General features: G+C 39.2%; 1 protein-coding gene across 1 annotated transcript in view; it reads left to right on the top strand.

The window, feature by feature from the left end:
- The window catches only part of TTC21B (tetratricopeptide repeat domain 21B), a 94,898-nt gene extending 86,994 nt beyond the window's left edge, over positions 1-7,904 (top strand). The window contains exons 29-30 of the transcript XR_002725543.2: positions 6,894-7,015; positions 7,601-7,904. The gene's annotated coding sequence lies outside the window, so the exon portion shown is untranslated. The remainder of the gene's footprint in view (positions 1-6,893; positions 7,016-7,600) is intronic.
- Positions 7,905-9,751: the final 1,847 nt, after the last annotated feature.

Below are 9,751 nucleotides of genomic sequence, written 5' to 3'. Positions count from 1 at the left end.
ACTCGGGAGGCTGAGGCAGGAGAATGGTGTAAACCCGGGAGGCAGAGGTTGCAGTGAGCTGAGATCCGGCCACTGCTCTCCAGCCTGGGTGACAGAGTGAGACTCTGTCTCAAAAAAAAAAAAAAGAAAAAAGAGGAAAATGTAACTATTCAAATAATAATATATCCATTTGCCAAAAATATAGATGCATATAAGAATATATGAAACTAGATGAAACTAACTCAATTGTTAACATAGATATTATATCTGAGTGATGAAATATTTATTTACCATTGTAAAAGTTAACTGGAATTAACATATTCTACACTGAAAAAAAAGGTTTTTGTTGTTTTTTAGAGAACAGCCTTCTCAAACTTGCTTTTTGCTGTTTAAAGTTATTTTTCTGAACACAGGCGAAGAGAAAAAGCTAAACAAAAGCTGACATTTCAACTCTCGATACCACACTTTACTATTAATTGTTAATGCAAAATGTAATCTATATTACTTCAATGGCCGGCGATAGCGATTCAGAAAGTGGAAGATAGAAAAAAAGACAGCGAGAAAGTAGTAGTAGGAGTGGTAACAGAAGTGGTACTAGAACTTAAGAGTTCCAGAGGGAATGTGTAAGAGCACAGTCCTGCAATTACATAAAGAATTGAGAGCAAACCCAGTACTCTGTAATTTTAGTCCATTATTCCAGTAACAGAGTTTTAATGATGATTCTACCAAATATAATAAATTAGAAGCCAGTGGAAATATCTGAAAACCTGCAGAGCCTCCACGTGTGGTCATGCGGTGTGTGCACTGCAGAGGGTGACCCAGCTAAGGGCGCAGGAGATGGAGGCAGAAATCCTCCAAGTCTTACCACTCTGCAACTGCATCCCCATGCAGGAGGACTCCCTTTTCTAATTTGAATACAACTTTCTCATAGGCTAGTGGAAGCCCTGCGAATGGAAGGCGAGGAACTCCAGTCGGTATAAAAAAGTTTTTAGAAATAAGGCTGAGGGTGAAGAGTGATGTGTCCATAAGGGTGTGAGAAGTCTGTCTTTTAAGATAAGAGCTACTTGGGCATCTATGGAGAAAAAAAAAAAAAAAAAAAAGCCAGTAAATATTGAAGGTACAAGAAAGAGAGGAGGGGAAAACCTGAGTAGAAAAATGGTGGCGTCCAGGGGGTGCACAATTTTTGCAAGCGGAGTGAGGGAACAAATGAACTGCAGAAAGAGTCACTGATAAAAAGGTGGCTTCAGGAGCCCTTATGCTAATTGGCTCCAGTAGTTTTATAATGAATAAAATAGTCTTTGAGCTAAGGGCAGTACCACTCCTTCACATGCATAGGATCTTGGACCTCTGCTTTCTTTGAACTCTTAAGGCATTTTTCACTTGTATCTAGGTTCCTGGTTGTGGTTGTTGGAAGTCAGCCTGCCAGATTAGAGGGGAGTTACTGTAACATGATAAGTCCCAGTTATGAGCAAAAATGTGCTACCCCCCTTCTAATACTTTTCTTAAGAACCAGATGTTTTCCAGAAAAATGTTTCACTCTGCAATCTGCCTTACGGTGCACATCAGTGAATCTGGCACAATGCCCATAAAAGCAATCTGATCCCATAAATGAACGATGCGGAGTAATGAGCAGTTTCTAAATGTCTTACTTCTGAGTGGTATAACATGAGACTCGATGGCAATCCTTAAACCAGGCTGCTTTCAAATAGTCTGTATGTTATTTTTATCTTCCTTCAGACAAATTATTTTGGCAATGTAAAATAAACCCTGTTGTTGTTTTTTTTTTTTTAAGGGAGTATTTTAAGAAGGTAATTACTATTTCCATTTTCACCAAAAGCAGCCTAGGTTTATTTTTAATGGTTAAGTGATGTAAGAACTTTAAAAAACCACTTGCAACACAGAGGACAGAGCTGCAAAGTGTTCAGTAGTGTCCTTACTTATTTTGGGTCAGGGCAATAGGTCCTTTTCAATAGTTACAGATTCAACTTTCTTTGAAAAACACACTTAAGAACTTTGAGGAAAAAGAATGCACTAAAATGGTAAGCAGTTACAAAAATGCTCTTTTCATATAGTTTAAGTTTAATATATGAAGTTGCTCTAGTAAATAAATAAAAAACTCCTCCCTTACATAGTTTCCTGAAGAATTTTTTTGTCCAATTTTTCACATTGACTTAAGTTACAAATTGCAGAGGATAGATTAAGGGGGACTCTGGGTGGGGACAAGTGCAGGACATTGAGAAATCACAAGTGCAAAGTTAAAATGATTGAATACGTACCATGTGAAGAGTCAAGGTGAGGAAATGGGACAAACGATGTGTCTAGATCCTGATGTCACTTACTTGTGTTAAACACATAAATCTACTGCCTCTTATAAAATGTATGTGCTGGGTGGTTGTTTTTGTAGATTTTTAAAAATGCCTAATATTCACTATTAAAGTTTCAATAAAAATGTTTTTGTTTCTACAAAAAGGAAACACTTTTTAAATTTTTTATTTGGAAAAATTTAAACTTACAGAAAATTGCATGAATAAGATTGCAAAGACCATATATACTAAGGTAAACATTACAATATTGCTAATATTTTAGACCATTTGCTTTATCATTTGTGCTGTGTGAGTATACGAATTTTATGTATACATTTACACTCACACAGATGTATACACACATATATACATATGATGTTTTTTTCTGAAGATTCTGAAAGTAAGTCGCAAGCATCATACACATCCCTGTACCCCTAAGTACTTCAGTGATATTTCCGAAGAATATGGGTACACTCCTATATAATCAAACTGTAGTTATCAACTTCAGTAAATTTAACACAGATACCATACTTTAATCTACATCATTTACCACCAATTGATCCAATAAAGTCCTTTTTTTCCTCCAGTCAAAGATCCACTCTGGAATCAGATATTGTATTTACTTGTCATGTCTCTTTATTGTTGCTTAATCTGGAGCATATCCACAGCCTTTCTGTCTTCTACAATATAGACTTTTTTTTTAAGAAAATGTCCCTCACCCTCTTTTTTTGTAGTAGAATGTTTTTCATTTAGGGTTTGTCTGATATTTCATCATGATTCAATTAGAGCTAAACATCCCTGGCCACAATGCTATGTAAATGATGTGTCCTCAGGGTATCACATACGGATACACACATACTTATCTGCCCTCACTTGTGAATTAATTTTGATTACTCCTTCAAACGTCTCCACTACATAGTTATTTTTTTTCTTGCAACTAATAAGCAATCTGTGAGGAGACACTTGTAAATCAAATATCCTGCTCCTCTTCAAAACTTTCCACTAGATTGATCATGATTCTTGCCTAGTCCCCATCTTTACTGTGATGGTAATAAAGGCTCCACATGTACCCAGCAGTCAGTACTCGGTGTTTTACCATAAGCAGGAGCCCCACCTTTGCTTATTTATTATTGTTTTTGCTTTTAATTTTTATCCATTATTTAATATAGAAGGACAGTAGGGGACTCTGGAGCTTAAACAAACTATCATATAGTGAGGACTGAGAGTTGAGCTTTTTTTTTTTCCTCCTGGAGAAAATAATTTTACTCTATATTATTCTATTCTATTCTATTCTACTCTATTCTGTTCTATTCTATTCTATTCTGTATTATTTGTTTAATATAGAAGGAGAATAGGGGACTATGGAGCTTAAACAAACTAGCACATGACAAGGATTCAGATTTGAGCTTTTTGTTGTTGTTAAAAATATTTAACATCATACAGTCTTGTGAAATTCTATTTTTTCAATATTTCATCATCCATTAATGTCTTTAATTATTTTGGTGTTCAAATTGTTTCAGATTTGTCCGGCAGGAGCCTCTTCAGGCGTATTCCTGTGTCCTTGTGACATGGTCTCATTGTTCATTTTTCTTTTTTTGAGCACTTTCTTACTTTCTATCCTAACAAAGTATCTCAGGCTCAACTTCTGATTTCGCTGCCTCAATCTTGGAATCAGCCGTTTCTCTGAGGAGCCCTGGTTCCTTTTATTGAGAATGGTGTTAGAGATGAAGATCCGAGTGCTAAGTCTGTTCATTGCTGATAGGGTGTAATTGCTTCTAGATCCTTTCAGCAGATGGAAAACATATGCATGCATACATACATATGCATATACAGAAATATACTCATGGACACACAGGTGTTTGCATGAATACTGTGCATACACACAGTCTCACACACACTGACCTCTAGTTCTTATTTGTATGACCCTTTTCCAGAGTGTGATCCTGGATCCTAACAACCTCAACCTATTTGTCCATTTCTTCAACCTTATAATCTACCTAAAATGGTTTCAGAATTGCTTCACCCAAACATTTATAACAAAAACAAGTCTACAAAATCTACAAAAACGAGTTCAGAGTTTGTTTTCAGTCTCCCACCTCCCACAATGCCACCAACTTTGGTTGATTTTTAATTTATTGTTGATAAATTTAACAACCTCTCTTAAAATGTTACCAGAACCATTTCCCAATAGTATGATGTATTTTAAAAATCAAACTAGGCCAGGCATAATGGCTCACACCTGTAATCCTAGCATTTTGGGAGGCCGAGGCAGGTGGATCACCTGAGGTCAGGAGTTTGAGACCAGACTGGCCAACATGGCAAAACTCGTCTCTACTAAAAATACAAAAATTAGCTGGGCATCGTGGTGGGTGCCTGTAATCCCAGCTACTCAGGAGGCTGAGGCAGGAGAATCATTACTTGAAACCAGGAGGTGGAGGTTGCAGTGAGCCGAGATCGCGCCACTGCACTCCAGACTGGGCAACAAGAGCAAAACTTGTCTTAAAAAAAAAAAAAACCCCAAAAAACTAAATTAGTTATTGCTGATAAGAGTGTGTGCTCTGTCTCATGGACCAGCTTTGCAATTTCCTTCCAAATATTCATCTACTTGCAAAATAAATGCCATCCCTTCCCACGCCAACCATATTGATGATGTAGTGACAGGAAGGAGAGTAGGGGGCTCTGGAGCTTAAACAAACCATCACATGGTAAGGATTGAGAATTGAGCTTTTTGTTAAAAATATGTTGTAGATCTACATTATTATAAACTGATTTTTCTGTTTGACCTTAAGTATTTTCAGCACTTTTACTGTGATAGGTTAACTGTCAGCCATAAACATTTCTAAAGAAATAGGAAAATTTTCTTCCTATATTATTCAAAATACAAGCTTCTGGTTTATAGCAACTAATACTATTTTTTCCCCTCAACCTGCCATTTCCAACTACTTCCTTTTCTTATTGAGTGAATCCTGGTCTTTGCTTGAAAAAGTTAGATTTATATCATCTATTCTTTATTTTTGTATTTACATTTTATATCTATTTTCTTAAGTCCTACAGCCTCATAAAATCGTTTTGAATAGCAGAGCTGCAGAGCTGATGGGGAGGTCAGCTATGTTAATTCCACAGTGCCCCAGTCTTCGGTGTGAGGTTGCCTAGCAACCCATCTCTCAGGCCTCCTTTGTGGATGAGAGAAGAGAAAGCGATTCTTCTATACGCTCTCAAGCCGAGATGATTTTTATAAAGTGAAAAACCTTTCGCAAAGGGTCTAACACAACCCCTGCTTCTCCTCCTCTACCCACTTTGTACACTTCACATATGATGAGAGAAATATTACATCCTTTTATGCTTTAAATCTGATACAGATATAAAGTGGAGCTAGACACTGTATGGTCAAACAGAGGAAGTGACCTGTATCTTCATGTTAAATTGAGACACATTAATTAAACCACTTGTCTTCCCTTTTCCCTTCTATGAAAGCATAGTTACCCCTCAAGTTCTAAAAGCCAGTTACATTAAATGAAACCGCAACTGCCTGCTGAGCATCAGTTACCATAGCGACGAGAGCCAGGAGTGGTGTTTTTCTCCTTAGGCACAGGATGACTGAAATGTGTTCAACCAGGGGATTCAAGCAGCCTGCTGACTAGAAATCAGGCATCTGGGAAGAGCCTGCTCAGTTGCTTTTTCTCCACACTCATGTGAAAAAATAACTAACCCCTCTGCTATTCCCTTAAAGCTGTTACCTTTTTAGAACCAAACTTCAGTGGGTGGTAGAAGTGCCCTACCTCAGGCATGTAGGAGAAGGGGGAGCAATGGTGCATGCCAGTGAAACCCACACGAACAGCTGAGAGAGCTGGTGAACAGTGCAGAGAAGATGCACTGCCCTTTCAGACGTCTCTGAGAATACAGAGTACCACATGTATTTTCCAGATTGTGAAAATACTTAGGTACATTTTTTGAAACATTTATAATCCTATCACATTATTTTCCAGGCAGATGATGTTATTCAGAAGAATATTGTGGTTCCAATGGATAATGCTTTATGGAGGGTTGTTGTAAGTTAAAACAAGTATAAGGAAAAATGCTTTGTGCTATTCTCATTTGCCTCTAATTATGGCTGAGAATAGAGAGGAGGTTGAACTTCTCTGCCTTCTCTGCCACTTAACAGTGTGACTTGGGGCAAGTTCCATAAGCTGTCTAGGTCTCACTTTTCTAATTTTCACAAAGAAACTAAAAAGAGTATTGTTGCCAGTGTGAAGTAAGAAAATATACATAAAAGTACCTGACTGAAACACTGATGACTGTTATAATCAATTTTGCTTAACTGACCACTCAGTACTGATTGAACATCTGGGTACATGCCCATGCTTGATGTGAGAAGAGTACTGAGGTCCCAGCCAAAAAGAGGGCAGCCAAGTTTGGGGACTGCAACTGCAGGTTGTCTACCTTTCTGATGCTTCAGAAAGGTTTGGTATGTCATCCTTACCAATGTTCTATCTTTAGTGACAATGACATGATACTCCTTGTGGGCCTACTTCCGTGGCCAGTTCACAGGGAAAACTCTTACCGCTGTTTCATAACTAAATTTTGCTTTTCTACCTGAACTGTCATTACCAGCACTCTCAGTCATCACAATCATTAGACTGGACGTCTGTCTCCATGGAGAATATGTGAATACCTCCGAACATACTTCCTGAAGGAGCTGCCAAACTATTTCCAGCAATGGCAAAACATAGAACGTAAGTGAATTCCCAAAGTGCCTTCCCTGGGCATTCTTTTCTAGCAACAGTACACCTTCTGGTGACTTTCTAACAAAGCAATTACATAATTCCTGGAAAGCATATACTTTTAAAATTTTAGATCATTGAATCTAAACCTTTCATTTTAGAGATTAAAAGGGAGCTCAGCACATTGATTAAATTGTCCAATTCATTTTTATATATGCATTTATATATATATATGTATACACCCCAAAATAATGCCATATAAATATATACATTTACCTACACACACATTCATGTATAAATACACACATATGTAAATAGAAGGAATCAGTTATACAAATACATTTTTTTCAAGTTGTCTAAAAGTATACTCCAAGTTCCCCCAAACTAGAGACCATTATTATCATTGATTGCTCTATAATTTGCAAGTTGCAGAAACCAACTTCGGATGGCCTGAGTTATATGTAAGTCTTCAAGCTGGTACTGGAGCTGAAAGGTGGGAAGCAACTGGAACCAGGGACTGGAATGTGGGCAGGACTCTATGCCTTTCCTCTGATACTTTCTGCATGTTGGTGTTCACTCACCTATCCATCCATTTAGGAATCCAAGCCATTTGACAGATATTCACTGAAGACCTATTCTATGCCAAGCACTGTGCCAGGCAGAGGAAAAGCCCTCATATCGGATGGAGCTGGTCTTCTCCAGTAGATCTTGTAAGACTTATTGGCTCTCATTCTCTCTTGCCACTGCCATGTAAGTAGTAGCTTTTTCTTTCCACTATGATTATGGGGCCTCCCCAACCATGTGGAACTATGAGTTTATTAAACCTCTTGAATTAGTCTATTTTCATGCTGATGATAAAAGACATATACCTGAGACTGGATAATTTACAGAAAAAAGAAGTTTAATGGGACTTACAGTTCCACATGCCTGGGAAGGCCTCACATCACAATCATGGTGGAAGCCAAGGAGAAGCAAGTCAACTCTTACGTGGATGGCAGTAGGCAAAAAGGGAGAGCTTGTGCAGGAAATTCCTCCTTATAATACCGTCAGATATTATGAGACTTATTTGCTATCACAAGAACAGCACAGATATTATGAGACTTATTCTCTATCACAAGAACAGCACCTGCCCCCATGATTCAGTTACCTCCCACTGAGTTCCTCCTACAACATGTGGGAATTCAAGATGAGATTTGGGTGGGGACACAGCCAAACCATATCACCACTTTTTCTTCCCAGTCTCAGGTATGTCTTTATCAGCAGCAGGAATACAGGCTAATATAGTACATTGGAACCAATAAAGTGGGGTGCTGCTGAAAAGTTATGTAAAAACATGGAAACAACTTTAGAACTGAGTAACAGGCAGAGGTTGGAACAGTTTGGACGGCTCAAAAGAAGCCAGAACAATGTGGGAAAGTTTGAAATTCCCTAGAGACTTGTTGAATGGCTTTGCCCAAAGTGCTGATAGCAATATGGACAATAAAGTCCAGGCTAAGATGGTGTCAAATGGAGATGAGGAACTTGTTGAGAACTGGAGCAAAGGTGACTCTTGTTATATTTTAGCAAAGTGGCTGGCAACAATTTGCCCCTGCTCTAGAGACTTGTGGAACTTTGAACTTGAGAGAGATGATTTAGGGTATCTGGTGGAAGAAATTTCTAAGCAGCAAAGCATTCAAGAGGTGACTTGGGTGCTATTAAAGGCATTCAGTTTTATAAAGAAAGTAGATCATAAAAGTTCGGAAATTTGGAGCCTGACAATGTGATAGAAAAGAAAATCCCATTTTCTGAGGAGAAATTTAAGCTGGCTGCAGAAGTTTGCATAAGTAACGAGGAGCTGAATGTGAATCATCGCCAAGACAATGGGGAAAATGTCTCCAGTGCATGTCAGAAGTCTTCAAGGTAGCCCTTCCCATCGCAGGCCTGGAGGCCTAGGAGGGAAAAATGGTTTCACTGGCTGGGCCCAGTGTCCCTCTGCTGTGTACAGTCTAAGGACTTGGTGCTCTGTATCCCAGCTGCTCCAGCCATGACTGGAAGGGGCCAAGGTAGAGCTCACGCTCTTGCTTCAGAGGGTGCAAGCCCCAAGCCTTGGCAGCTTTCATGTGATATTGAGCCTGTGAGTGCACAGAGTCAAGAACTGGGATTTGGGAACCTCCACCGTGAACATTGAGGATGTATGAAAATGCCTGGATGTCTAGGAACAAGCTTTGCTTCAGGGGCAGACCTCATGGAGAACCTCTGCTAGGGTAGTGTGGAAGGCAAATATGGGATGGAAGCCCCTACACAGAGGCCCCATTAGGGTGCTGTCTAGTGGAGCTGTGAGAAAAGGGTCTCCATCCTCCAGACCCTAGAATGGAAGATCCACTGAGAGATTGCACCATGCACCTAGAAAACTCACAGACACTCATCGCCAGCCCATGAAAGCAGCCAGAAAAGAGGCTGTACCCTGCAAAGCCACACTGGCAGAGCTGCCCAAGACCATGGGAACCCACTTCTTGCATCAGCATAACCGGGATGTGAGATAAGGAGTCAAAGCAGACCATTTTGGAGCTTTACGATTTAACTGCCCTGCTGGATTTTGGACTTGCATGGGGCATGTAGCCCCTTCGTTTTGCCCAATTTCTCCTGTTTGGAATGGCTGTATTTACCCAATGCCTGTACCTCCATTGTATCTAGGAAGTAACTAACTTGTTCTTGATTTTATAGGCTCATAGGCAGAAGGAACTTGCTTTGTCTCAGATGAGACTTTGG

Source organism: Piliocolobus tephrosceles, chromosome 11 (genome assembly GCF_002776525.5).
Source record: "Piliocolobus tephrosceles isolate RC106 chromosome 11, ASM277652v3, whole genome shotgun sequence".
NCBI lineage: Eukaryota > Metazoa > Chordata > Mammalia > Primates > Cercopithecidae > Piliocolobus > Piliocolobus tephrosceles.
Note: the sequence above shows the minus strand (reverse complement) of the source record. Positions and strands in the feature narration are given on the sequence as shown.